The sequence below is a fragment of the Melospiza melodia genome, chromosome 1 (genome assembly GCF_035770615.1).
Source record: "Melospiza melodia melodia isolate bMelMel2 chromosome 1, bMelMel2.pri, whole genome shotgun sequence".
Taxonomy (NCBI): domain Eukaryota; kingdom Metazoa; phylum Chordata; class Aves; order Passeriformes; family Passerellidae; genus Melospiza; species Melospiza melodia.
In genome coordinates, this window is record NC_086194.1 from 148,387,621 (window position 1) to 148,412,002 (window position 24,382).

Consider the following 24,382-nt stretch of genomic DNA (forward strand, 5'->3'; position numbering starts at 1 on the left):
GGATGGAGGATACAGCTACATTTTTTATACTTGGCATTTGTCCCAAAAATACGTGGAACAAGACAAGAACAACAAAGCATTTTGGCAGTTCAGTCAGAATACAAGCCATTTGTCAAATCCTGGAGAAAGCACTCACAAGTGAACATGAAATGCAGTCAATATGCATGCAGAACACGAAACTTAGAGAAGTTATATGAGCAACTGTTAAAAGAAGAATAAATAATGTAAAACAAACAAACACAGGAGGCCATAAACTAAATTGTTTCTTGCTATTGCAAAGACCTCTTTAACTGAAGGAGAGGTCAGCAGTGTTGTGTATAAGCTATTGGAGGTGTTGTTCTTGATGTTCTGTTCTCCTTGGGTATTGCTCAGACCTCAGCTGGAGTAATGTTTCCCATTTTGGTCACCACACTTCAGAACAGATACAGACAATTTAGAGAGAATCCACAGGAAAGCAAAAAGAATGATAAGAGCTTTGGAAAACGTGACCTACAAGGAAAGGTTGAAAGAGTTGGATTTGTTTAGTCTGGAAAAGGAAAGACTGAAGGCAGGCATGATAATGTCTTCAAATATATAGAGCTTGTTAGAAAGAGTGCGGCGATCAATTATTCTTAGGGCCTGAGTGGGATTTGTAGGAGAAGAAAGCCAAATAATTTGAAGCAAAGGAGATTCAGGTTACAAGATTTCCAATTGGAAGGGCAGTTAGGGGTTGAAACAGTTCACTGAGGAAGGTTTCAGAATCTCTTTCACTGAAGGTTTTTAAGAGCAAGTGAGATATGTCATGTTTGTTTTATGTACAGTGAGGATAGGGGATGAATTATCCTATGTCTGTAGATACCTTCCAGCCCTATATATCTGAGATTCCCATGACAATGAAGCATTGATTCCACAGACACAAAAAGGGATATTGTGGGATGTATCTATAGACTGCTTCTTGACAGTAATTTGTATGACTGCGTTGTAGACTGTACTGTGTGTTCCAGAAATTAAAGAGCTAAAATGTCCCTAGTAAAGATCTCTACTAAGCTGGTTCTTTAAATAATAAATAATGTGGATTTATACACATGGATAAAGTGAGCAAGATGTCCTATTTACTCTTCACACAAATAAAATAAACACATTTCTCTTGGAAATACAAAAATATGGAAATATTTTGTTTCTTAGAAGAAAAATTACTATTTGTCAAACCATGAAGCAGTAAGTGGCTAAAATGAACATAAAGACAATGCCCACTGGGTTGGTAGCCTCCTATCTCATTACAGTGGATGAGATACCCATAAAATTCTGTGATTTTCTAGCTGATAACAAACACCACATAAACTGAGACCATTATCACGGTATTTCATCAATGGCAGGAATTCACTGCAGCATCTGAACCTCGGAGACTAGCAAAGCTGTGCTGCCCATGTCCAGATGAGTATCTAAGCATAAACAAAGTCAGGGTGATGTAAGCCAGAATATGAACTAAGTACTGCATTGCTCCAAGTATGCAAGAGTAGGTTTTTTTCATTATCACATGAAATTTGTTAATGGCAATGAGAGCTAAACAGCTCCCATGAGGATTGCAGTGGAAGAATAGCCCTACTTTGGTAAATCAGCACACAGGGATGTCAAATTCTTTACACTTATAAGTCAGGGCCCTCAAACCTGGCTTTAAAATATGCCTTTACAGTCTCTTACAATGTTTGTTTCATTTGCCTTCTAGATTTTAAGCCTGCAGTGTGGACCCAGACCACATTTTCAGCCTTTTATCAACAACAAAAGTCATTGGCTTTTTAACTTTTGTAGGGAGGAAAATAAGTAACGAAAAAAAAATACATTTGCAATCAAATCTCTAGCCCGTACTAGTCTCTGTTATGATTTACTTTTTTTCCAGATATAGGTGAATGGCTTAGGCCAGCATGGCAATGCTGGTGAGCCTGGATCTGAGCACTAGAACACTGCAACTACATTGCTTTATTGTTACTGCACTGCCTCACAAAATTTTCACTCATGCTGTGTAGTTTTCTTTGTGACAACACCTGCGCATGACTTACATTACAGCACAAGTCAAGGACCAGCCTCAGCAATAAGCAAAAGAGAAGCCAGATTCCTATGTATGACCAATTGTGCACTTTTCCCCTAAGTTTCACTTCCATTTGCCAAAGAGAGAGAAAAGCACACAATATGTGTTCATCTCCAGCTAAAATTAAGTGACCAGAACCCTTCATAATCCAGGTGCCCTCTGCTTCATTTAAACTGCATGTAAATAAACAAGAAGGAAATTCTGCTGCCACTAAACTCCTGACAGTATTTCACCTATGGATTTTCACACAAAGCTTTACTGAACAGGAGGACTGCTACTGGGAGAAAGAATAGCAGTTAGTCCAAAAAGGAAGGAAAAAGTCACTTTTGACTTCTTGCATGCTATGCCATGCTACATCCATCTGTGATGGAAAACAGGGCAAACTGGATGCAACAGCCTTCACACAGAAAATAAGAAAATACAGTGAATAAATAGAGGAAGATATTTACATCACATATAACTATATAAACATATCAGTAAGCAGTATTTACATGTGTAGATCTAGATAGGCATCCCATTTAGACATATATTCTAATATAGATAGATATATAGGTAGAGATACAGATACACACACGCGCAAACACAAATAATGGGTTATATTTATACTCCTTCCTAATATCCAGGACACCTCTCTCATCAATGGCAGAGTGGAAGCCTTTCTTGAAACCTGTTTGAATTTTCCCCTTATTGTAAGGACAATAAATTAACTTTAAACTAACCTCTAATTTGGGATTTCATCTCGTACAAAGTAAAGTCAAAAGCCAGCAGGTTACCAGTGGAGCATTAGAGAACATGGTATCTGCGCTGATACAGTGGGTGGGGAGAGGAAGCTATTAACATGTCTGTAACACTTCGCTTTATACACAACTACCCTGCTTTTAACTCCAGCCTTGGTCGCTGAGGTCAGGCAAGACAGAGCTGACTAATAGTGTCGCTTTCCTCCTGCCTTGAGTGCTCACCCTGCCGCAGCACGACAGCCAGTGCTGGAGGGGGTGGTGTAACACCTCGGCGGGAGAATCGCTCGTTGCAGCTTTTCATTAATGGTGGATGCTAGGGAAAGAAGTGTCACACTGCCGCAGCTAAAAGCTGCTGAAAAGAGAGCTGCTTAGCCATTCATGAAACACTGTTATGTTCACACAATAATGAATAGGACAAGGTCCCTCATTGTCAAGCAGGTGGTGGACTTTTACTCAGCATGAAGGGACCTGAGTGCCCAAATTGCTCTAACCGAGTGTAAAGAAGCTCACAAAACATAGCTGTCAACTCATTATTTCAAGTTTAAAATATAAGTATATGTGATGAAATGCTCCAACAGAAATTGAATCTTCAGAAGTTTCAGTTCATAAATGCGTCCTCCAGACTGATGTATGCAGAGGGGCATTCATATAAAGTTATAAGCTAGTGGAGCATGAAGCATTCATTCAATCATGTCATTTTTGAATACGAAATAACAGCAGATTTTTTTCAGAAAAAATCTGAAAATCAGTTTAACCTTTCCCCATCACTATGGCTGTATTTGTACCTGTCATTCAATAGAAAAATGAACACCAGGGTAAGGGGCTTTTCTCAAGACCCGTCAGTCCACAGCTCACCAGCAAAGAACAGTGCAGTGGAGTGAGGGCTCTAGGCAATGCCTACCACTGCTACTTTTCTCCAGCTTCATAACTTTCATGCTCAGCACATTAGCATGGTTAAGAATCCAGGACTTCCTACAGAAAATTTCCAACAGGGAGACAATGGGAATTTTGCCCCTAAAGTTGAGTATTTTGGCCATAGGTACTGCAGTAACTGGAATACATGACTTAGAGAAATCTGGCCCAATATAGCACCACAAAATTGAGTCCATCTCTTAGCCTCAGGAAAATTCCTAGACCTAGAAGAAGGCTATCCTTCTTCCCCAGCAGAAGAGCTTGAATCCTGAGTTCATGATGCTTTTTCCTTGCATCCTGAATCCAAAATGTTTTTCCATCACTTTTCTAGGGTAATTCAGATTTCCAGAATTGGAAGGTAAGTGGTGTTAATTTTATAGGTGATCCTTCTGATTCATCCTATTGTAAATCCTTTCAAGATTTCAAGCAATTCAAGATCCAATTTTCTCTTCCTAATATAGTTTTTTTTAAATCAAATATAACATTGGGTCATTTTCATTCATAGACATCTGAATACACCACCCTTAACTAAAGGGATAGAATACTTGATGCTAAATGCACTTGATATAACTAAATTTATTAATCCTGCTTACAATGTAATTATTAATGTAATGGATAAAAAAAATAAAACCACAAGAAATTTTGTAGAAAATATATCTAGGACTTCAGTGGCATTCTGAAATGGGAGAATTGATGCGTACTTGCATAAAATATAACAATTAATGCAGAACCTCAATATCTCTTTTAATTAATGCTTTTTACTGGAAAATGAAGCATAAATTTGCTTTTGGTATTTGTGGGATCACTGCTTTATAGAGAAATTTAAGACAATAGAATTATAGAATCAAACTATTAAAAACATGACAAACATTTCTAAAATGCAAAAAAGAAAAAAAACCTATAAAATAAATTAATAGAATAGCTCAAATATAATCTATCAAATTCAAAATGTTTCACTCAGTCATTCTTCCTGAAGACAGAACTTTTCCTTTCATCATTCCTGCTATTTTATTTTCTCTACCAAAATAATGCAGCATATAATGGAAATGGTAAAAAATATCACAATGACAATAAAATAATTTCAGGGGTGTTACAGGTCGTCCTGTGCAAAGAACTGCCTATAAAAAACAGGAAGGAATATTAAACCAGAGGATTGAACCTCCAAACAAAACAGATTCTTTCCTGTAGACAGGAACAGGTAATTCCTCTAATGTACCCATGTGGAGCAGATTTTCCAGTTCCTTACTCCTGCAGTTTCCTAGCAATTCTGTTCAGTTTGGTGAACTCACAAATAAACTGGAAAAGGATGTAACAACTGGAGTGTTTGCTTAGCCTTTTTTAATTAGAAATTTATTTTGAACAATGATTCCCAGATTTAAAATCAGGCAAGAGACTTGTCCATAATACCAGACAATTCATTTTACTTTCTCTAAAGAGACTATGGGTTGAGACAGACATTTGTCAAAGAGGATACGCTGAGAAGCAATTGCACATTCAGTAAGGACTTCATTCAAAACACACAGGCAGAGCTGATGCTTAGTGAGACATCCGAAATACTGCGCCTGCTTTTGATAACCCAGTGTAAGGACACTTATAAACTTGGGCTAGCTCAATTTAGAACCTCCAGCTGGACAGGGTGGAGAATTTGCTCTATAAGCAAGCTCTGAGCAGCTCCAACCTGAAGGGGCAATTCCAGGCACCTAAGAGCCTCCTGCCAGCACCTGCTGGGAGGCCAAGCAGTTTCCATCTCTTTGTTTTTCAAGAACAGGCCAGATAGAGCCCTATGCCCTAACATGAGACAGACAATATCATAATTGTGTACTCCAAATATTATTGTTTATACTGATGATCATATATTCTTGGTTGAATTAATAGGAATCTTGAATCAGTGTGAGCCTAAGGAAATGCTAAAAAGTTTGTCCCCACTTCATCCACAATCAACAGAGTTGCAGGCTGTGTTAGAGAGTGATGCAGTGCATCCCTGGCTGATTTGACCCCTGTTTCTCTCTGTGGCTAGACAGAAGACAATATAACAGGAAGACTGATTTAATCATGAATACTGATCTTCCTTTCATATTCCTTCCTTTCTCATATTCCTTCTTCTATATCTCACATAGTTACCCAAGAACAGGAGGATTCTGAGTTTGTTGAACATGAATTTCACTATGATACTTCCTTTTGTTTAACCAGCAGCATTCCTAAAGCACAGCACACAGATTCTTGGGAGATGCTTCACTACTTCAGTGTAGCAGTGGGATCTGAGAAGCTTGGAAGGTCCTGCATAATGTCTTGTTATGTTAGTAAAAGAAAACACACTTTTCCTTCACAAACAAGAACTATTGAATTAGGTCCAAAGACTCCTGTTTGTTCTGTGGGTCAATTCTCTATATTCAATGTGTCTGGAGTTCTCAGCAAGGGAGAGGAATCAGTCCTGAGTTTGAATGTATGAAGAATTTAATAATTTGTATAAATGTTTAAAAATTAAATTTTCATTTTCTTTGTGAACATTTCATTTTCAGAGTTGTCTTTAATAGTTACACTTCAGAAATCAATTAATGGGAAGAGTGTCAGTTAATGGGAACTAGAGAATCAGTGCAATGCACATCTGAATTCTCTCAAATTGAGTCAGTCACAGTTTACAGCTATGAAGATTAGTACACAATCTGGCCATATTTTCTTTTTCACAGTCTTCAGCTAAAGAATGACAGCATGGCCATCTTCATGATTTTAATTGAAGTTGTTTTTTTCTTGGATCTCACCTCTGTACACAGTATTGGAGTATTGAGTATCAGGTGGGTTCTTGCAAGACTTCAAAGCAGTACTTCTCACTACAGACCTGGGCCACGAATGTGAAGTGCAGAAATACAGACCACACACATTTATAAACACCTGGGCTACAAACAGCCTCCCATCAGGGCATTTATCTTTCTAATAAGCACTCTTTAAATGCCAGTTATTAAAAAGAAAGAAATAAAAGACCTTTTGTTCCTTCATTGAAAATACTGTTTGTTGATACTGGTAAATCCGTTCTGTGGTGGAACAATTACTTAGAAAGCAATTGTATTTGGTTACTGTTTCAGAATGCAAAAATATTACATTTTTTTCAACTCCAAGGCTGTTTTTAATGTGGAAAAAAAAGCCAAAACCATAATTTTTTTAATATATTTTTGAACATGCCAGCAACATGAACTTGTTCTTTTTTTCCTACTGGTAACAAAACAAGGAATTTCTACAATATGGATAAAGTAAATGCTAACTATCAATAAGATATAGGCCTCACATAGTGACATGACAAGATGAATATTTTTACAAGGCTAAGGTGTGATGCACCTTAAATATTGCAAGCACTGTAAAAGAAAAGTCATTATAAAGATGGATGAAGAGTTCTCCACACAGAAATGTTCTAAAAAGCTTGAAACACATTTCAGAGCAGCTTGCATCAGCAATGCACCCTCACTTAACTTCATAAATGGCTATGTGTACTTGAGAATTCCTGGACATATTCTGCTGGGTCGTCAATCTATTTAGGTTTTCTGTTGGATTGTGTGGTCAGAACTTTGTGGCAGGCATCGTATTGAGCTGGAGAAGAATCTTACATACAGACTGGCCTAGGTAACATTATTTTCATTTCAGGTCACTCTTCCACCCCTTGCTTCTCAGGCCAGCATGGTTTTTCATGACTTAGATGTCAATAAGCATTCCACTGGGGCTTGCTTTGCTGAGAAATCAGAATTCAAAGCAGGAACAAAACTGGAAGCCGTGTAGTGGTGGAAGATATTGTAGTATAAGAAAGCAATTCCTTTTCCTCTTTGCCTCATGCATTTTAGTGGGTTCCATAGCGCCTCAGCACTACTTGATGGTCACAGGTTAGCAAGGTGCATGTGGCTGAAGTGGAGGAAAACTGGGCAGGCAGGGAAATGATAGTATAGAAGGAAGAGTTTTGGTGCTGATGGTTTCCCTTGACTAGCTGAAATGGGCAATAATGGAAAAGACGTATGGGATAATCTACTGCCACACAGTCTCACACACATTAGTACAATTATGACCAAGTTACAGCACACCTGTCATGCCTAGTCCTTTCTTTTCATGATAATGTATTACAAGACTTTGTGGTAATAGCTAAAAAATAGAAAGTAATTTTCTAAACCATTATGATTTTGAATACATTACCCCATCTCAAACTCATTCCAATATCACTACAGATTTAAAGGAAAATAGGAATTTTAACTGCACACTGAATACAGGAATGTAGAAAAATAAAAATAAGGCAACTGACCACTGTCATAGTGGCACAGATAGAAACCCTGCCCCTTAACTTTTGTTATGTAAATTTCCTGCAATAGATCATGGCTTAAATTTCTTGCTCAATTACTCACAGTAAATCAGGGACATTCAGGCATCATTTGGGCATATACATATTGGATACAGACTTGTGTCCCAGATTTTTCTAGAATGACAGTAGACACTTTCTGGGCATGAGATTTAAAAAATAATTAGAGGATATGTGAACCCATGCCTTACAAGTAGGAAAGTATATCATACAAAATATATGTGAATCAGGATAAAAGGTCCTGTGAAATAGATTGCATTCTGGTATAGCAGTTCAGTGAAAAACTATTTTGAAAGTTAGTTTAGAAAATAATTAAATGTAAAGTCATTTTAATATACAAATGTCTGACAGGAACTTGAAGTCCAACCTTTAACCCTGAAAAAAAAAGATAAAATATATTTAGATTAAAAAAGGATTTGAATTTCTCTAAAATCCACAGAAAATGTTACCATTTAGTAATGACATTCCCTTTCCATTTGACCCCAGCTTGACATGCTGAATTGCTCTGAACATCCGCCACCATATACAGAAAGTCTTACTTCTTAACTCTTGCCATTCTAATTTGCACACAAAAGTACATTAAAAGGGATGTTAAGGCTGTGACATAGAACAATAAAAGCAGAAAATTCATAAGTAATTAGGAAATATACTATACAAAATGTTCTCCAGTGCAAAAGGGCTGCTAATACATCACAGGCAATAGAGTTCTATGAGAAAACAATGGAGTTTTCTGATACATAATGCCATGTTTCCATTTCACAGGGAAAAAAAGAGTAACTGCAGCTAGTAAAGAGCGACTAGAATAGCTATGTATGCTTATAAAATATTATGGCTGATTCAGAGACAAAGTCAGCACCATTCTTTCAGAGTTGTAGATATCCAAAGGAGTGCCTAAAAAATGCTTTAGACCTCTAATCTCCTATGCAAACTATGTCTCTGAAAGCATCAAAGGCACCTTCAATACTTTCCTTCATCTTTCTTCTTTTTTTGCTCCAAATCCCACTGAAATCAGGTGGAGAGAAACAGCGATCAAACAGTGCAAAGGTGAAAGCTCTTGATTCTTCCTGAGGATGGGCAACTGTCTGCTCTCCTCCAAAGGCTGAATGCACTAGACTGATGTGAACAAAGACTTAGACCTACTTCACTAAGCTGAACAATTGCAGCTTCCCACAGGTTTCAGGCAAGGACAGAGGTAAGCACCAAAATGTTGGCAGAAGGATGCTCTGGAAGTAGAATGGGATTTGTTATTGACCCACTGATACCAGTGAGAGATAGAGCTACATCATGCACCTCTGAAAAATAGCATTGCAAGCTCTTTGGGAATCTGCTCTGAAGAAGGGGAGAAGGAATTGTTTTACATATCTGGAACACCCAGAACAATTGTAAGTGCTAAATAATGTAGCAGCATGTTTTGGGGCATATAAACTCTGCTGAAAGGGGAATAAGTTGATAATAGCATTAGGTACTTCTGGGATTATCTATCAAGGTATGAGTCAAATTTCCCTGAAAATTTTAAATACCTTAAGGCAGTGTTTTTTTTGTTTATATCTCCAAGCCTCATTTTGCTAGCTCCTTTCCCAAAGGTCTTTCACAGATACTTTCTCAATGCCAAGCTGTCAGTGTTTCTGCAGATGTAGCCCTGCCACAGCGTAAGACTCTCCAAGTCAGGTCTGCCATAGTCACAGTCCATGTCTCCTCCAGAATCACCTATTTGTCCTCCATTCACAATGGTGACCCAGTAAAGGAACCAGAGACATCAATGGAACAACACAATGACATTTTTTTACAGATTAGTTCAGAATCAGCACACAGATTAGGAACAAGCAGTCAAGAGCTGGTGAAGGGAAGGCAGAGCCCACCTAGATGGGATTATGACAGAGCTGGGCTCTAAGTCTCCTCTTCTCCTGCATTCTGGCTGTTTCCTGCCCTTGCATAAAAATTTCAGTAGAAAAAAGGTATTAGTACTTTTTTTGTACATACATTTTGTTAATATATTCTGGTTAGAAACATGTCTGTGATTAGAAGGCAGAATGCTAGATATATAAAGGATTTAAATGGTTAAATTTATGGACTGCATGCCATTAAAGATGGTGATTACATACTCCTTTTTCAGAGGAATCTGGCTCAATCTAAAGCAGAGTTCTCAGCATTTCTTGATGGTACTTTGTATTTTTTTTTAATGGAAATTGAAGAACAATGGAAAACATATTCTTTTTTTTTTGTTTTTCCTAAATGAACAAATCAAGCTTATGCTGATTCATACATGGTGTTAAGTTCTTGCAAGCATTCAGGTGATAAATTAGTATTTGTAAAAAATACAGTTATGAAATTATTGTAGAAGAAGCAGTTTTCTGGGAATCAATATCAGAACTGTATTCTTTTTATTTACTGTTTTTAAAATCACATTTTTCCTTCACTCTTTTTAATATATCGTTTTTTAATTTTAAAAATGTCTTCCAGTAAAAGAGCAGAAAAAGATCACATTAAGTCAAGTGAAAAATCTCAGTCCTACCAGCTGGTAAAAGCAAACAGCCATCTGCCTCAAAATGGAAGCCCAGTGAAGACAGAATTCCTAGTACTTGCAACAGGATTTGGTGTCAGGTACCAGCAAGCAGGAGGGCGGTCTAAGAGGGAAGACATGTCCAGAGATGATGATAGATGATAACCAGCACAGGCAGAGGCAATGCCCTCATCAGTGAGATGCCAACAATTCTCTTAAGAGAACAATAGAGGTAAGAGGAAACATTTCCCCCTAGATGTTAATAAAAGAAATATTTTACTGTGATCTTGAATATGTTAAATTGTAAGATGCTTTGTAAATACTGACTGTCCCAAATTTGGGAGTCAAAATTTCCTTTTCCTTACAATAAATTTCCTTCACATTATACACATTTAGGTTTCTTCTTCCCAGTAGTCTCCCTTCTTAGAATTTTGACGGAACCCAGTAAAGCAATAAAAACCTAATTAAACATAAGCAAGGAAAAACACATAGTTAGCTCTAGGAACACATCTCTTCATTAAATGCTTCTGGAGTCCTTTCTGTATCCCATATGCCTATGTGCATCGCACTTATCATCCAGTTTGCTTTCTTCTATCGCTCCTACATCCCCTATACACATAAGGTCTCTGATGCTATCACTCTGATATCTCTTGTTCTTTCACTTTAAGGTCTCTTGTTCTCTCACCCCTATCTCCTGGTATAGCAGGTTTCTCCAAGTTTCACCCACTCCTAAAGTCTGTTGTTGTCTGTTGTCTGTTGTCTGTTGTGTACTGTTATTACAAGTGTGAAACAACTAAAAAATTATGCATTTTGTCTTAAAGATAAAGCAATTTTGTTACTTCTTTGCCCACATTTCTAACCTCTCTATGACCCTTTGTACCATTTCTTGTTTCTTGCAATATCTCTCATCCAGTTTAGTACACAATAATATTGTTAGCATGCTGGCTGCTGCTTCATCTTGAGATCATTAATTACACTTCTAAAGCCTGGAGCTACTATTTAAGAGTACCACTGCCCTCCACAGGAGAGAATGACAGACTGGATTGTGTCCAAAACACTGCATCTGTAGAGCCACACCTTACAGAGAGTCTTCATTTCATCTGGAAGAAACCATCAATCATTGGTGGTCTAAAAGGACAGAAACGTGGGAGTGACATGTTCCATGTATGGGTGAGGTCACCTAGGGAATGAAGATTCTCAGCAGCCCTGCCCATTTATTCTCATTAGCAAGTGTCCCCTGGCTGTTGTTTCCCTTTCTGCTTCTGGGTAAAACACAACACATGAACACTCCCTCCTTAACTTTGCCACTTGTTCAACAGTACAAAAGTAAATCCTTTGCCCTTCATCTTCTGAAAACATCATGCAAATACTTTATATGTGTTTCCTCCTTCTCTGTTAATCCATATCTCCCACAGCAAATATTTCTTCTTTCTGTGAAAGCCTTCCACTTTGGAACCTCCTCACTTGCAGACCTTCCTTACTCTCTAGTCAAAAGCACTTGAGTCTTGAAGCCAATGAAGTAATTTAGTGGATCCTTTGCCCTGTAAATCTAAATCTAATCTAAATCTATCCTACACTGAGAGACCTACATCTCCTTCCTCTCAGATTTACTTTTAGCAATGATTATGCAATGTCCCAGTCTCCTGTAAAACTTAATTTCACAGGATCAATAGCTGCTACTGACCCAGAACAAGTCCTCAAAACTTTCCTAGTGCCACTTAGTCTACTGAACTGCGTCCTTACTTTGCTGGTATATGGTCTTGATTCACCACTACTCCCAGTCAATTATATCTAAGTATGCTAAATGCTGAAAATATTAATTTGAAAATAGTAAGTATTTTGCACAAGGTAACATTTATTTGGGTACCAGAATGTTTTTCTCTTTATCTAGAAACAACTGATTAACTGCTTTACAAAAGATCAGTTCCCAACACAGAGTATTAGGACTGGCCACATCACTCTCATCAACATTAACAGATGTGCTCATCTATAAACTCAGTCCTTTACCTTTACATGTGGTGAAGTATTCTGAGATAAGACAATCACAGAGGGAAAGTGAGTAATATTCACTCCTTCACTTCTGGTTTTGCCTGGAGTGATTCCAACATCAGCAGTGAGTTGTCTCTTTTTTTGTTTCCCTATAAATAAACACGAGAGTGGCCAGTTTTACTTCTCATTATTTATAAATAACAATGTGAAGTGTTATCTCAAAAGGGAATTTTGGTAGTGAAGTTACATATCCTTTACAAGAAGGATTTATAACACGAACATATATAGAAAGAAACTATACCCTTGGTATTGTAATTACGCTTTTAAAACACCCGATAATTCAGTGTTATTTGTTTTTCCTTTCTTTGATGAACTGATAAATGTCACTTGAATATTTGCATGAGCACTCAGTAGAGAAGCTAGTTTTCTTCAAAAGAAAATAGCACACACACTTATTTCTCCTCTACTGTACATAAATTCTAAATAGTACCTTGGAAGAATTATGAAATAAAAATGGATGTTTTTAAAGGCATTTGTGCAGTCTGGGGAATAAATGATAGAATTTTCTTATATTTCTCATATATGCAGATAACAGATACATTTAATGCAAGAAGGAAATAGAATTTTAATAGAATTTTTAACTAAAGATCTTGAAACAAAACTAGACATACATTTTAATTGAATTTCTGGCTCAAATTACAGCAAACCATTATAAATCATTAGGAATCAGTTTTAAAACTGCTTTCACTTTTACCCGTATTACAAACACAGAGGTAAGCTTTTACAGCTACAGATAAGTGTTAATAAATTACCCGAATTTCAAAATTAATGGCTGCCCGGCTGCTTTGGGGAGATATCATTGTGTTTCATGAATATTTTGATTTTGTGATTAGATCAAAATGCACTGAATTCCTAAACAGTCATAACTAAGGTCTGCTGATCATAAACTGTTCTTTTTTTAATAAATTATATTCCTCACAAATCTGCTGATATGGAATAATTAGAAATTGGTTGCCTGCATTTACTGTAATATTTGCATGACTTTAGATCTCCACCTACTGATCTAGTGGCTGGCAGGAAATGTACATTTTGTACATTTCTAAATATACCTTGCCTGCAGAGATAATGGTTTATATTGTGATGTTAAGAAGGTTTTTATTTGCAAAAAACAAAGAGGTGTCACTTGCCAGTTCTGGAAGACATTGATTAGGCTGTTTGTGTCATTCCTATTCAGAACTTATTATTTACAGCTTTCCTGTTTCCTTTCCTTTGTAGGAGATAATGATCTGTCTCCTGTAAACTGCTTAAAGTGTGCCTATTTTCTCTTTTTTTTTTTTTTATTAGGGAGTCTTGAAACACATTTTATAGAAGGCAAGCATATTGAAATGGAATGTAAACTGTAAAATACAGCATATTAATCGAAAATGATATCTTTCAGTATAATCTTTAAATTAAGTGGCATACAAATATTTATAGTTAGGGAAAATGAAAATTGCAAATCCATTTTTCATTGTGGAAGGCACATGCATCTGAATGTGATCCTGTAAAGACATATACATCCCACAATTAAATACACTTATATTTTGGGAACTATTCATTTTAACAGTACTGTAAATGGGCATATCTGTTTTTTGCTACACATCTTTGTTGAGGGAAGGGAGTGCTCATTGCTGACTAGAATTCAGGTTTCAGAATGGCCTAAGCACACAGTGTCCCCATGGATGCTTTATAACCATTTGCTTCAGGACACATTTCAAATTTAGAAACGTGGCTTCATTTTTTTGCCATATACTGTAGAGATTTAACATAATTGTGAATGTTTACTGCATTAACATGAACAAATATTAAAATCAATGCATCAAAGGGGGAGGCTGTAGTCTACTATATAATACAATTAGATGACAGGGCAAATGTATTTGGGATAGGCACATGCTAAAATAATCCTCCGTTACAAGAAAAGCAAATAAAAATTGTTACCATTGCCATGGCTTTGTAATGTGAATGATAGTTCAAGGAAAACAGAGTGATGACAGGCAAAACACTCAGCCAGTTCACAAGACCTATAATTTACTCTAATGATTTCTGAAGAAAATTCTATTTCATTTTGAAAAATAATTGATCCCACTCTCTATTCCATCCCCATTGCTACTGTAGTTGGTTTTGCAGCCCAATGAACGGATCTTATTCCCAGACTGGACAACTAGTCCTGTAAACTAAAAGATACGTAAAACAATCTAGGACAAAGCTGGTAATTGCTCACAATCATGCTCTTTTACCATTTCAGTCCAGCCTGTGTGGTGTTTATTTTATGGGTATTTATCCCATTATCCCTAGTAGTGTGACCTACTTGCATTAAAATTTAATTCTGAGTTTCATTACCAAGGTATCCTATATCAATTTCAACTCTCCCCCAAATAAAATCTTTTTTCTTTTTCAAGATGAATGAAATACGTAGAACAAGTCCAGTGCCTCCACTTTCGGAATCATGGATTGATTGATTGATTGATTGATTGATTGATTGATGCTTCATTGTTAGCCCTTAAACCCAGAAATATTAATCTCTATAGAAAGCGCTCCTGCAATTGTGAAAAACCTGGTAATTTGGCCAAACGCAGGTTAACAAATATAGTGACAAAAAAGGCAATTGTGGGCTATTCCCTTTTCATGGGTTGTACCGGATACCAGATTCCTGATCTCCACATTGGAAACTTTGGCTGAAGTCCATGGTTCAGAGGCTGGTGATGTGTTGGCCCTTCTTCAACAAGTTGTTTTTAGCCCATGAGTAATTTCTTGTTCAGAAGCAAACCCAAATGGGAGGGTAGGAAATGTGGAGAGCCTTCTCTGTCCCCACAGGTTGGGCACATTGCCTGGGCAAGGGGGAATGTGACCCACAGGAAGCAGAAAAGAACAAACTCTCCTAGCACCAAACAAGGTATTTTAGGTGCCTAAACTGGACAACTTTGGTTCTTACAAAGGTTTCTTTGGCAAATTTTCAGACAGGAAATCAACTCAGGCAGCCTAAAGTGTGTTCTAGAAGAGTCATTGTCCTCAGTAGCTATATTGGAAGCTGAGAAATGGCAATTTGGCATGCAAATTAGGCATCTAAAGTTGGCCAAGGAACATACTAGTAAAAAGGCACTAGCAGTTTTATACTAGGTATAAAAAATAACAAATAACTGTAGAAAGACAGCACACAATATAAAACATTAATAATTGAATTGAGGTAGGGTGGTGTTTCTTTGTTTCATTTTGATTTTACCTAAATTTTTAAATTAGAATCTGCAAAATAATCTGGAAAAAAAGACTGAAGTTGGAACAAACAAATAACGAGAATGTCTGACATTTGAGGAATATTTGTTGCTCTGTGGAACAGAGACCCATAGAAAGAAAATTTCATGGCCTAGAGAGAGAAAAAATATGCTTTACTTTGAAAGCTATGTTTGACCAAGATATCCTTAAAAAGTACTATGTAGGACATGAGAGCTGCTATGGTTACAGCAGCGAAGATTGTTTTATTTGAACTTAAAGATTTCTGTGAGAATCCTAATTCTACCCTTAGCGGATATAGCTAACTCCCATTGATATTAGTTCTTCATGGGACAAAGTTTGGGCTGGAGGATTGTTAACTGCTATAATTCTTATGAAAAGAGAATATACATTTCTTTCTGCAAAGAAATAACAAGGGATAATCTGAAGTGCTCTAAGCCACCATCAGGAGGAAGAATTATTATCTTTTCTTTTCACAAGGAAAAAAGAACCTACATTTAAGCTAATATTGACAGATCTCTGCAGACCAGAAGAGAAACAATCCCACAGCCTAAGCAAAGCAAAGAGATCAGTCTCTGACATCCATTCAGAAACCAGCTGCTGGTGAAAGAGAACAGAGGAGCCAGGAGCAGGAGGAACAGATGTGTCTGATGAGATGTGTGCAGGGCATATTCCTTGGTCCCAGTAAGTAGGCCCAGCTATTTAGCAGATTTTGTAAAGTACCTTTTGTGTGGAGAATAAATAGACTAAACTATGATCCTGAAGATTTCAGGATCATACATGGCATAAGAAACTTGGGGAGCGTCAGTGTTCTGCTGCTGAATTATTTGTACCTGCAAATGTTTGCCTCAGCGATAGTGACTTCAAAGCGCTGTGGTGACAGTCATTCTGCATAATGCCAAACAGCCAAGCCTGTTTTAACAAGGGGGCAGGATTACATTTTCAACAGTTCTGGTACTATTTGCTTTGTGAAAATGCTTAATTGTATGTTAAATTGACTGTAGACATGATCTATTAAAGCTTGGTTTTTCAAGGGTACCTCAGGGAGTTAGCGCCCACCTCCCCATGACACACCATGTGATTTGGGCAGGGAACTCCCTCAGGCTCATGTGAATGTCCCAACCTCCCTGCACATTCCTGAGCAGATGTGGTGAGCATTGTTCTGACTCATATGGGCTGATTAGTCAATATTTATATTGTGTTCTGCCGGCTGGAAAGTAGGAGAGAAGTGCTAACTGCTGTTGTTTTTATTACTGATTTACAACATGAGGAAGCTGTGGAAACCTCTCCTATGAGTCACAATCATGTTCACACAGTTTGTGTTAAAATATCCAGCCTCAGGAATATGCTTGGCAATCTTTGAACACTATGCATTTGCATGTGTTCATGGCTCCTGCCCCTGAGTTACAGAAACTCACATGTGTGACTGAAACCAGGAGCATCATACCCTTAAGTCACAGAAAAAAGGGCCCAATATGTTTGCTTGGGTTGCAGTGAAATGCAGTGTAATGGACAGAGAGACAAAATCTCTAGGATTTCCTACCAGTACCTAAACTGCAGGACTAGTTCAGTGTATAGTCAAAACCAAAGTTAGTCTGTGTCATGCAGACTTTGGAGAGGTGGGATTTTGCTTATAACTTTCCTAAATCCATCCTCAAGAAGATGACTTGTCCTCTTTTTGTCTTTCATTCCTATCTGATCATCCAGAATCTTCTTTCTTCCATCACTGGTGTGCTCTGGTGTGCTCTTCACAAAAGACCTCCCTGGATGTAGATGTGATCATGAAAAATGATGTGGTCAAGAGACTGGAAAGATTGCTTTCCACTTTTGGGTCTGTTTGGTGAGGACCACAAGGGAAGGTGCAGTCAGGATTATCAGAATAGGGAGTGCTTGTTAGGAGACCTGGAATTACTGAGCATGTTGCTACTGCAGCTCCCTGAACATAAAGACAAAAGAGACCAATTGCTAAACTGTAGGACAGGTAACATTGGGCATGTCAGAAGTCCCTCTTTATTTGCCTCTATTCCATCAGACCAGAGGACGGCAATGTTCAGAAAAGAACAAGGCATTTGGGACAGGCTGCAAAAAGCCATCTCCACTTAACACGACTTATGTGGTACTAAGACTTTCCAGTTCTCACTGGAACCAATTTAATTCCTGATGTGTGTGGAAACATTCCTGTCATTATCAAGTTGAAATAGTATGTTTTCTATTCAAATCCATCCTTGTGCCTGATTTTGGGCTTATTAGTGCACATATTACTACTATGACACAGAAAAGCAAATTCATTCAGCGGTGTAAACGAACATGAATTTAGAAAATGAAACCCTAGCCTCTACATATTCAGAGGCTTTGTAACCAATTAAGAGTGTTCCATGAAACACAATATTGCATCACACATGCTTGTCTTTTTAGAGTAGTCACTGACTATGGTTTCTCAGAAGATGGATCAATTATGGTTCTGCTGAGACAGGCAGATGGGCAAAATACTGGTTCCTTACCTGGATTCTGACTCACCAGAATGGCAACTGGATATGGCAAAAGCAAAGATTCAGTTGACAAAGGGGAGCATTACCTATGAATATTTTTTCATACTCATATGTATGGTAAATTTCTTCAAACTGCAGCCGAAATTATGACTGACATGTGAAAAAGAGCTTATATATCTGAAACAGGATGAAGTTAGGTGTAAAAAATCAAGAGGGATATCTTTAAATATCCCTCTTGAAATATTCAACTCAAGAGAACAAGTAAGCCCAAGAGTAGGCCCCCAAGGCACAACAGTGTTCATCCTAGAGGCACCTGTCTTATGTATGAGCTGGGATGTGTGCCCACACAATAAAGAAGGTGCTGTGAAAAACATACTTTGGAATTCAGATGCAATATAGATGCTTTTGAAGATCATTCCTCCTGATGTCAGGGGTAGTTCCCAGGTGTCCATTAAGATCCAATGGATATTGCAGAGGTAAGGGTATCCCTACTTAGTGTTTCTCTTGCTGCTGTCCTCCCTATGGAACTTTTCTGCCTGCAATACGGGAGTGGGAGATCACTGTCCCTGGCAGGATTCCTTCTCCCTTTGATTTACTGCTTAGCCTGTTTTGGATCAAGCACTAGAGACCAACATTTTCAAAATTAAGCAGGTCAACCAGACACTTCAACCCATGTAAGTCACTTCAAAGAATGGACAGATTCTACATCATGTAAGAGCTATAGCTTTCATAAGATTGATTTGGAGGTACCTGTGCTCAGCAGCTCTAAAATCTAGGCCATTTTTATTTAGACTCCTAAAGCCAAAATCAAATACTTAGCTTTAGGCAACTTCATCCTGAACCTTGGTCCTAATCTCTTTTTTAATACTCTGCTAAGTAGAAAGATGCAAATAGTTACTGTGTACATAAATCAGTGTTGTTTCAAAGATTAGTTAGGACTAATGTTATGCAACGTTATGTGTTAGGGTAAATGTTATGCAACACATTAAAGCATTTCCATTTTTATTCAGTAAAGACGGTGGAAATAAAAGACAATCATTTTTATCTAACTTTTTCTGTAACTCACATTACAATATTATTCAAGTTGTACATTAAACTTAAGTTTTCCACATGGGTTGATTCTCTCTAGAGTGAGAATGAAATTGCTGTGGGATGGTTGCTCTGGATTGTGGTAATTTTGTTTTAAATTTACAAGCTTCTTTGGGTTCCTGTTAGATAATTCAAAGAAGAAGTTGTTTTCCACTAACTAAGAAGGAAATTTAGTGAAGTTGATGTGGGGAAGATCAAGAAAACCTTTACTTGTACTGAGAAACATTGCCATGAACTGCCATACTTCATGAATGGATGATAGGAAGGCCAAATATAAGTATTTTATTTGTAGCTGTGGCTAGACAAATTATGGATAAATCTTTATTACACTGAACTAGTGGGAATTTAAAGATTTTTCACATCTCCAAGGAGTTTAGAATTAGAGATACAATGAAAGTTTTTCAAAAAAGTTGGATTATGAAGCTTACTCTAAAAATCCTGGAATTTTGCCATTAATAAAATGAGTAGATTTTGGTGGTAAGAGCACAAAATAATTTAGGATCTTGGAAGAATCTATCTACATGTAATAATCCATTCTTAAATTTCTCCAAGAAGCGAAAGAAGTTCACTAGGCAGGCTCACACTCAGACATAAATTCTGTCTGAATTTACTTCAAGAATACCTGCACATTCACAACTGTGGTGATACATATGGAAGTACTTTTAGGAGTAATTACTTGCCAGCAAGGAGCACATAATCAGCCTCATGGTCTTCTTGTAACAGTGATTGCCTCTGATTCTGCAAACCACCACCAGCTCAAAATTGGAAACTCCCTATAAATGATGGCTATCCTAATCCAAAAGCTCACCCTAATGCTGTGTGAGGTCAACAAGGGTGATGCAGCTTTCTCCCCAGTCATTGTTATTCATGCACATTAATTAGCCATTTCAAAACCAGACATTTAAAGAAAGTAGAGAAAATTATAGATTTCACAGAACCATTCAAAGAAACAGAGTCCAACAGAGGGTCAAGCATTAACTTTTGCTGTTAAAAAAAAAAAAAAAAACAAAAAAAAAACCCAAAAAAACAAACAAGTTGTTTTCTAGTTAATTTGTAATCTAAAAATTGTATTACATACAGAGCTCTCCATTTGTCCTAAAGGCTGAAAAACCTTCAGCATCTCCAGAATATAATCATAACCTTTCAGTGTTCTGTGGAATGATTGCTGGATGGTGTGAGGTCTTGGTAGAGCTGGACATCTCTGACAGTTGGAAACACTTCTTTCACTTAAAAGTTTCTCAAGGTCATATGTTTTAGTCCATGAATTCAGAAGAATTAAAAAAAAAAAAAAGACAGATGTATCACTTAACTTCATTAATCGTAATAGAAAAATTTGTCATAAGGGGAATTTGTGTTTGAAAGTTTTACCAATTTTAAATATCCACAGTAAGAAACTATGGTGTACGTCTCAGTTTCTCAACAGGACAATCACTTTCAAAGCATGCAATGTCCAAGTAGAAAAGAGTATACTTACACTTTTCTAGGTACTCATGCCTGAGAGAACAGGTCTCTTCAAATGTATATACCAATAAAATTGGTTTCAAAGCACTTCCTGTTGTAATGAAAACACTTTAGAACAATATTTATTGTTCTGAAATTAAACTGAATTTAAACACTGAAATGAATTACATATTGAAGTACTCTAAATCAAAGATGCAATACAAATCTGCTGGGTAATTCATGCATTACCAAGATGTAATGCTGGAAAGTATCATTTGATTATATCACCTGATCTTCTACATAAGGCAGGTATATGGAAGCTAATATTCTTTACAAATAGGCAGAATTGTAACAAATAATATCCACATTGTTTATTTTCTCCTCACTGGAGCATCCTGCAAGACCCCTAATTTTAGGCAACGTTACATGAGGTAGTAATTAGTACCTTTTGTATTGCACCATGAGAGAAAACAATCCTGGTGGAAATTTTCCATACAGAGACAATATCGTAGCAATTTTGCTTAAAAAAACTGTACAATTTCTGCCTGGAGGATTGAAGGACCACAATTACAGCCTGAAAGACATATCCGCTCAAAAACTCTTTCAAGCACCTGAAGAGGAGGGGCAAACGCTAAGTCATTTCAACAGAGCTACAAAAGCAGCCTCCTGCCTCTGTTAGCAAACTTTTGGCTTTTGGGGCTGCACAGGAAAATTCATATCAAGATATCACTTTCAGAACAGAAAATAACTCTGTCCCTGCTCCCTATTGTTATGAGAATTCACAGAATCACTGGGTTGGAAGAGACCTTCAAGATCATCGAGTCCAACTCATGCCCCAACACCTCAACTAAGTCATGGCACCCAGTGCCATACCCAGTCTTTTTTTAAACACATCCAGGAATGGTGACTCCTCCACCTCCCCTGGCAGGCCATTCCAGAACTTTATCACTCTTTCCATAAGGAATTTCTTCCTAATATCCAACCTATGTTTACCTTGGCACAGCTTGAGATTTTGTCCTCTAGCTCTGTTAGTTGCTGCCTGGAGAAAGAGATCAACCCCCACCTGACCACAACCACTTTTCAAGGAGTTGTAGAGAGTTGTTGAGTCTCCTTTCCTCCAGGCTAAACTACTCCAGCTCCCTCAGTTGTTCCTCACAGGGTTTGTGTCCCAAGCCCCTCACCAGCCTCATTGCCTCCCCTGGACGCGCTCAAGCGTCTCAAGGTCCTTCCCAAACTGAGGGCCCAGAACTGGACACAGCACTCAAGGTGTGGCCTCACCTGAGCTGAGTACAGGGGAAGAATGACCTCCCTGGGCCTGCTGGTCACACTGTTCCTGATACAGGCCAGGATGCCATTGGCCTTCTTGGCCACCAGGGCTCACTGCTGGCTCATGTTCAGTCTGGTGTCAACCAGCACCCTCGGGTCCCTTTCTGCCTGGGCACTGTCCAGCCACAGTGTCCCCTATAAAGCTGCTGGGGGTTATTGTGGCCAAAATGCAGGACTTGGCAATTGGACTTATTAAACTTCATCCTATTGAACTCTGCCCATCCATTCACCCATTCCAGGTCTCTCTGCAGAGCCCTCCTACCTTCCAACAGATTGACACACGCTTCCAGTTCAGTGTCATCTGCAAAATTACTAATGGAAGACTCAATCCCCTCATCCATGTCATCAATAAAAAAATTGAACACAACTGGCCCCAGCACAGACACCTGAGGGACAACACTCCTTGCCTCCGTAAGCTGACCTCTAAAGCTATGGGATAGCTGTTTCTTTTCTCTGAATAGAAACTGCATATCATCCCAAAATTTCTCTTTTATAGAGAAATCTCCAATTACTACTATGGTAGTACCACACCTATTACAGCAACATCATTGTCCTGCACTTGTAGCTTCCCAGGTGGTGAACACTTAGTGAGGAGCTATTTATATTAAAAGCCTTGTAAAGTGAAGAGAATGAATTTTGAATAGGCCAGAGTTTCTCAAGATGGAACTGGGATGGACCTTTCCTGAGCATTTAAAATCATCCCTCTGTCTTAACAAAGTGTGTCTCTGCACCACATAAAAAAATTGGAAGAGTGAACAGTCTTCAGCACATGCCATATTTAGAGTTTATCAAATTACTAACTTAATTTTTTAGAAAAGCTGATGATGCCAAAACTATCCAGTAGCTGTTTGCATTTGAAGTCATGCATCAAAAGGAAATGATAGTGTTGAGATGCTGATAAGTACAAGCAGAGCATGGAGCTGACTGGAGAAACCACTGGACAGATTGTAATGCAGTAGGTCGTATCCCAGGTAGGTACTACTACACCGACCTCAAAAGAAGCCACAAAGTTATGAAGCAAAAACTGTTCTGAAGGACATTATGGCCCAGCCATTCTCTGGTGTTGAAGCTGTTCTGAACACTGGCTTCTAGGTCTCTGCAAAGAGAATTTCCATGTGAAATAACACCTTCAAATGATCAGACTTTAAAAATTCTGCTCTCTAGAGCTTTTCAGAAGTATGTACTTTAAAATACATATCTCAAGGGCAGCAGAAAAACATTTTAATGAATGCTAACATGTTTGTAAACACAATGAAAATGGTATTTCCTACTGAGCAGTATAGGATCATTTAAATAAAATATCTGCCTTTGGACATCAGACCCTGCTGGTGATCCCAATAGGATTTGTGCTTCATTTTTCTATTGGAAAACACATCATATATGGACATGTTTTATGAGGACTGATAAAAAGAGAAATCTCTGACACATGCCATCTGTACAGATTTCTCCTTTTTAAATCTGTATATCTTAATAAATTTCCAAAATTCATCCCTGAAACTGTGTTGACTTGTTCCAAATGCCTCATGCTAAGAGGTGAATATCAGCATTAGAATTCATTATTTTAATAGAACTAAAGTCTGTCAGAGGTAGGAGAACAGAATGCAAATGTCAACATTGCTGGAGGTACCAGCAAACTGATAAAGGCCATTTATTTATATGACTATATTTCCAGTAGAACAGTGTTACTTGAATATCTTCAGTCACATTATGTTTATCCTACTTTCTTTATAAAGTGACTTCCACCTAACACCACAACTTGAGGTACTTACTCAGTAAATACTGAGTTTTCACATGATAAAATTTTTTTGGGGCTAAATCCTGAATAACCAATTAAAACAGTGAGTAGAGACAGTGCTGCACCCTTCTGCAAGGTTTGAAGACCTTTCACTCTGAGTAAGTGAGAGCTACAAGTAAGAGAGCATGAGTATGTGAAGGTGACCAGAGAACCTCTCAAGGCTCAGACTCGTTTTGGTGGGAACCAAAGACTGAGGACCCTGATGGGTGACCAAGACCCACAGATGCATGCTGCCATCTGTGTTTTCACCCACCTGCTCTTAAAGACCGGCTTGTTCTTGTGCAGTTAGTGGCTGCTAGGTGGAACAACACCTCTCTCTGACCCTATATAGGTAGTAGTCATGATTTCCCTAAGTACTGTAGACACAGCAAAAAGAAGATTTTTCTCCTCTGAGTTTCTTTTCCTCACATCCTACAGCTAGTCCTTCTACAGCACTTCCAGTT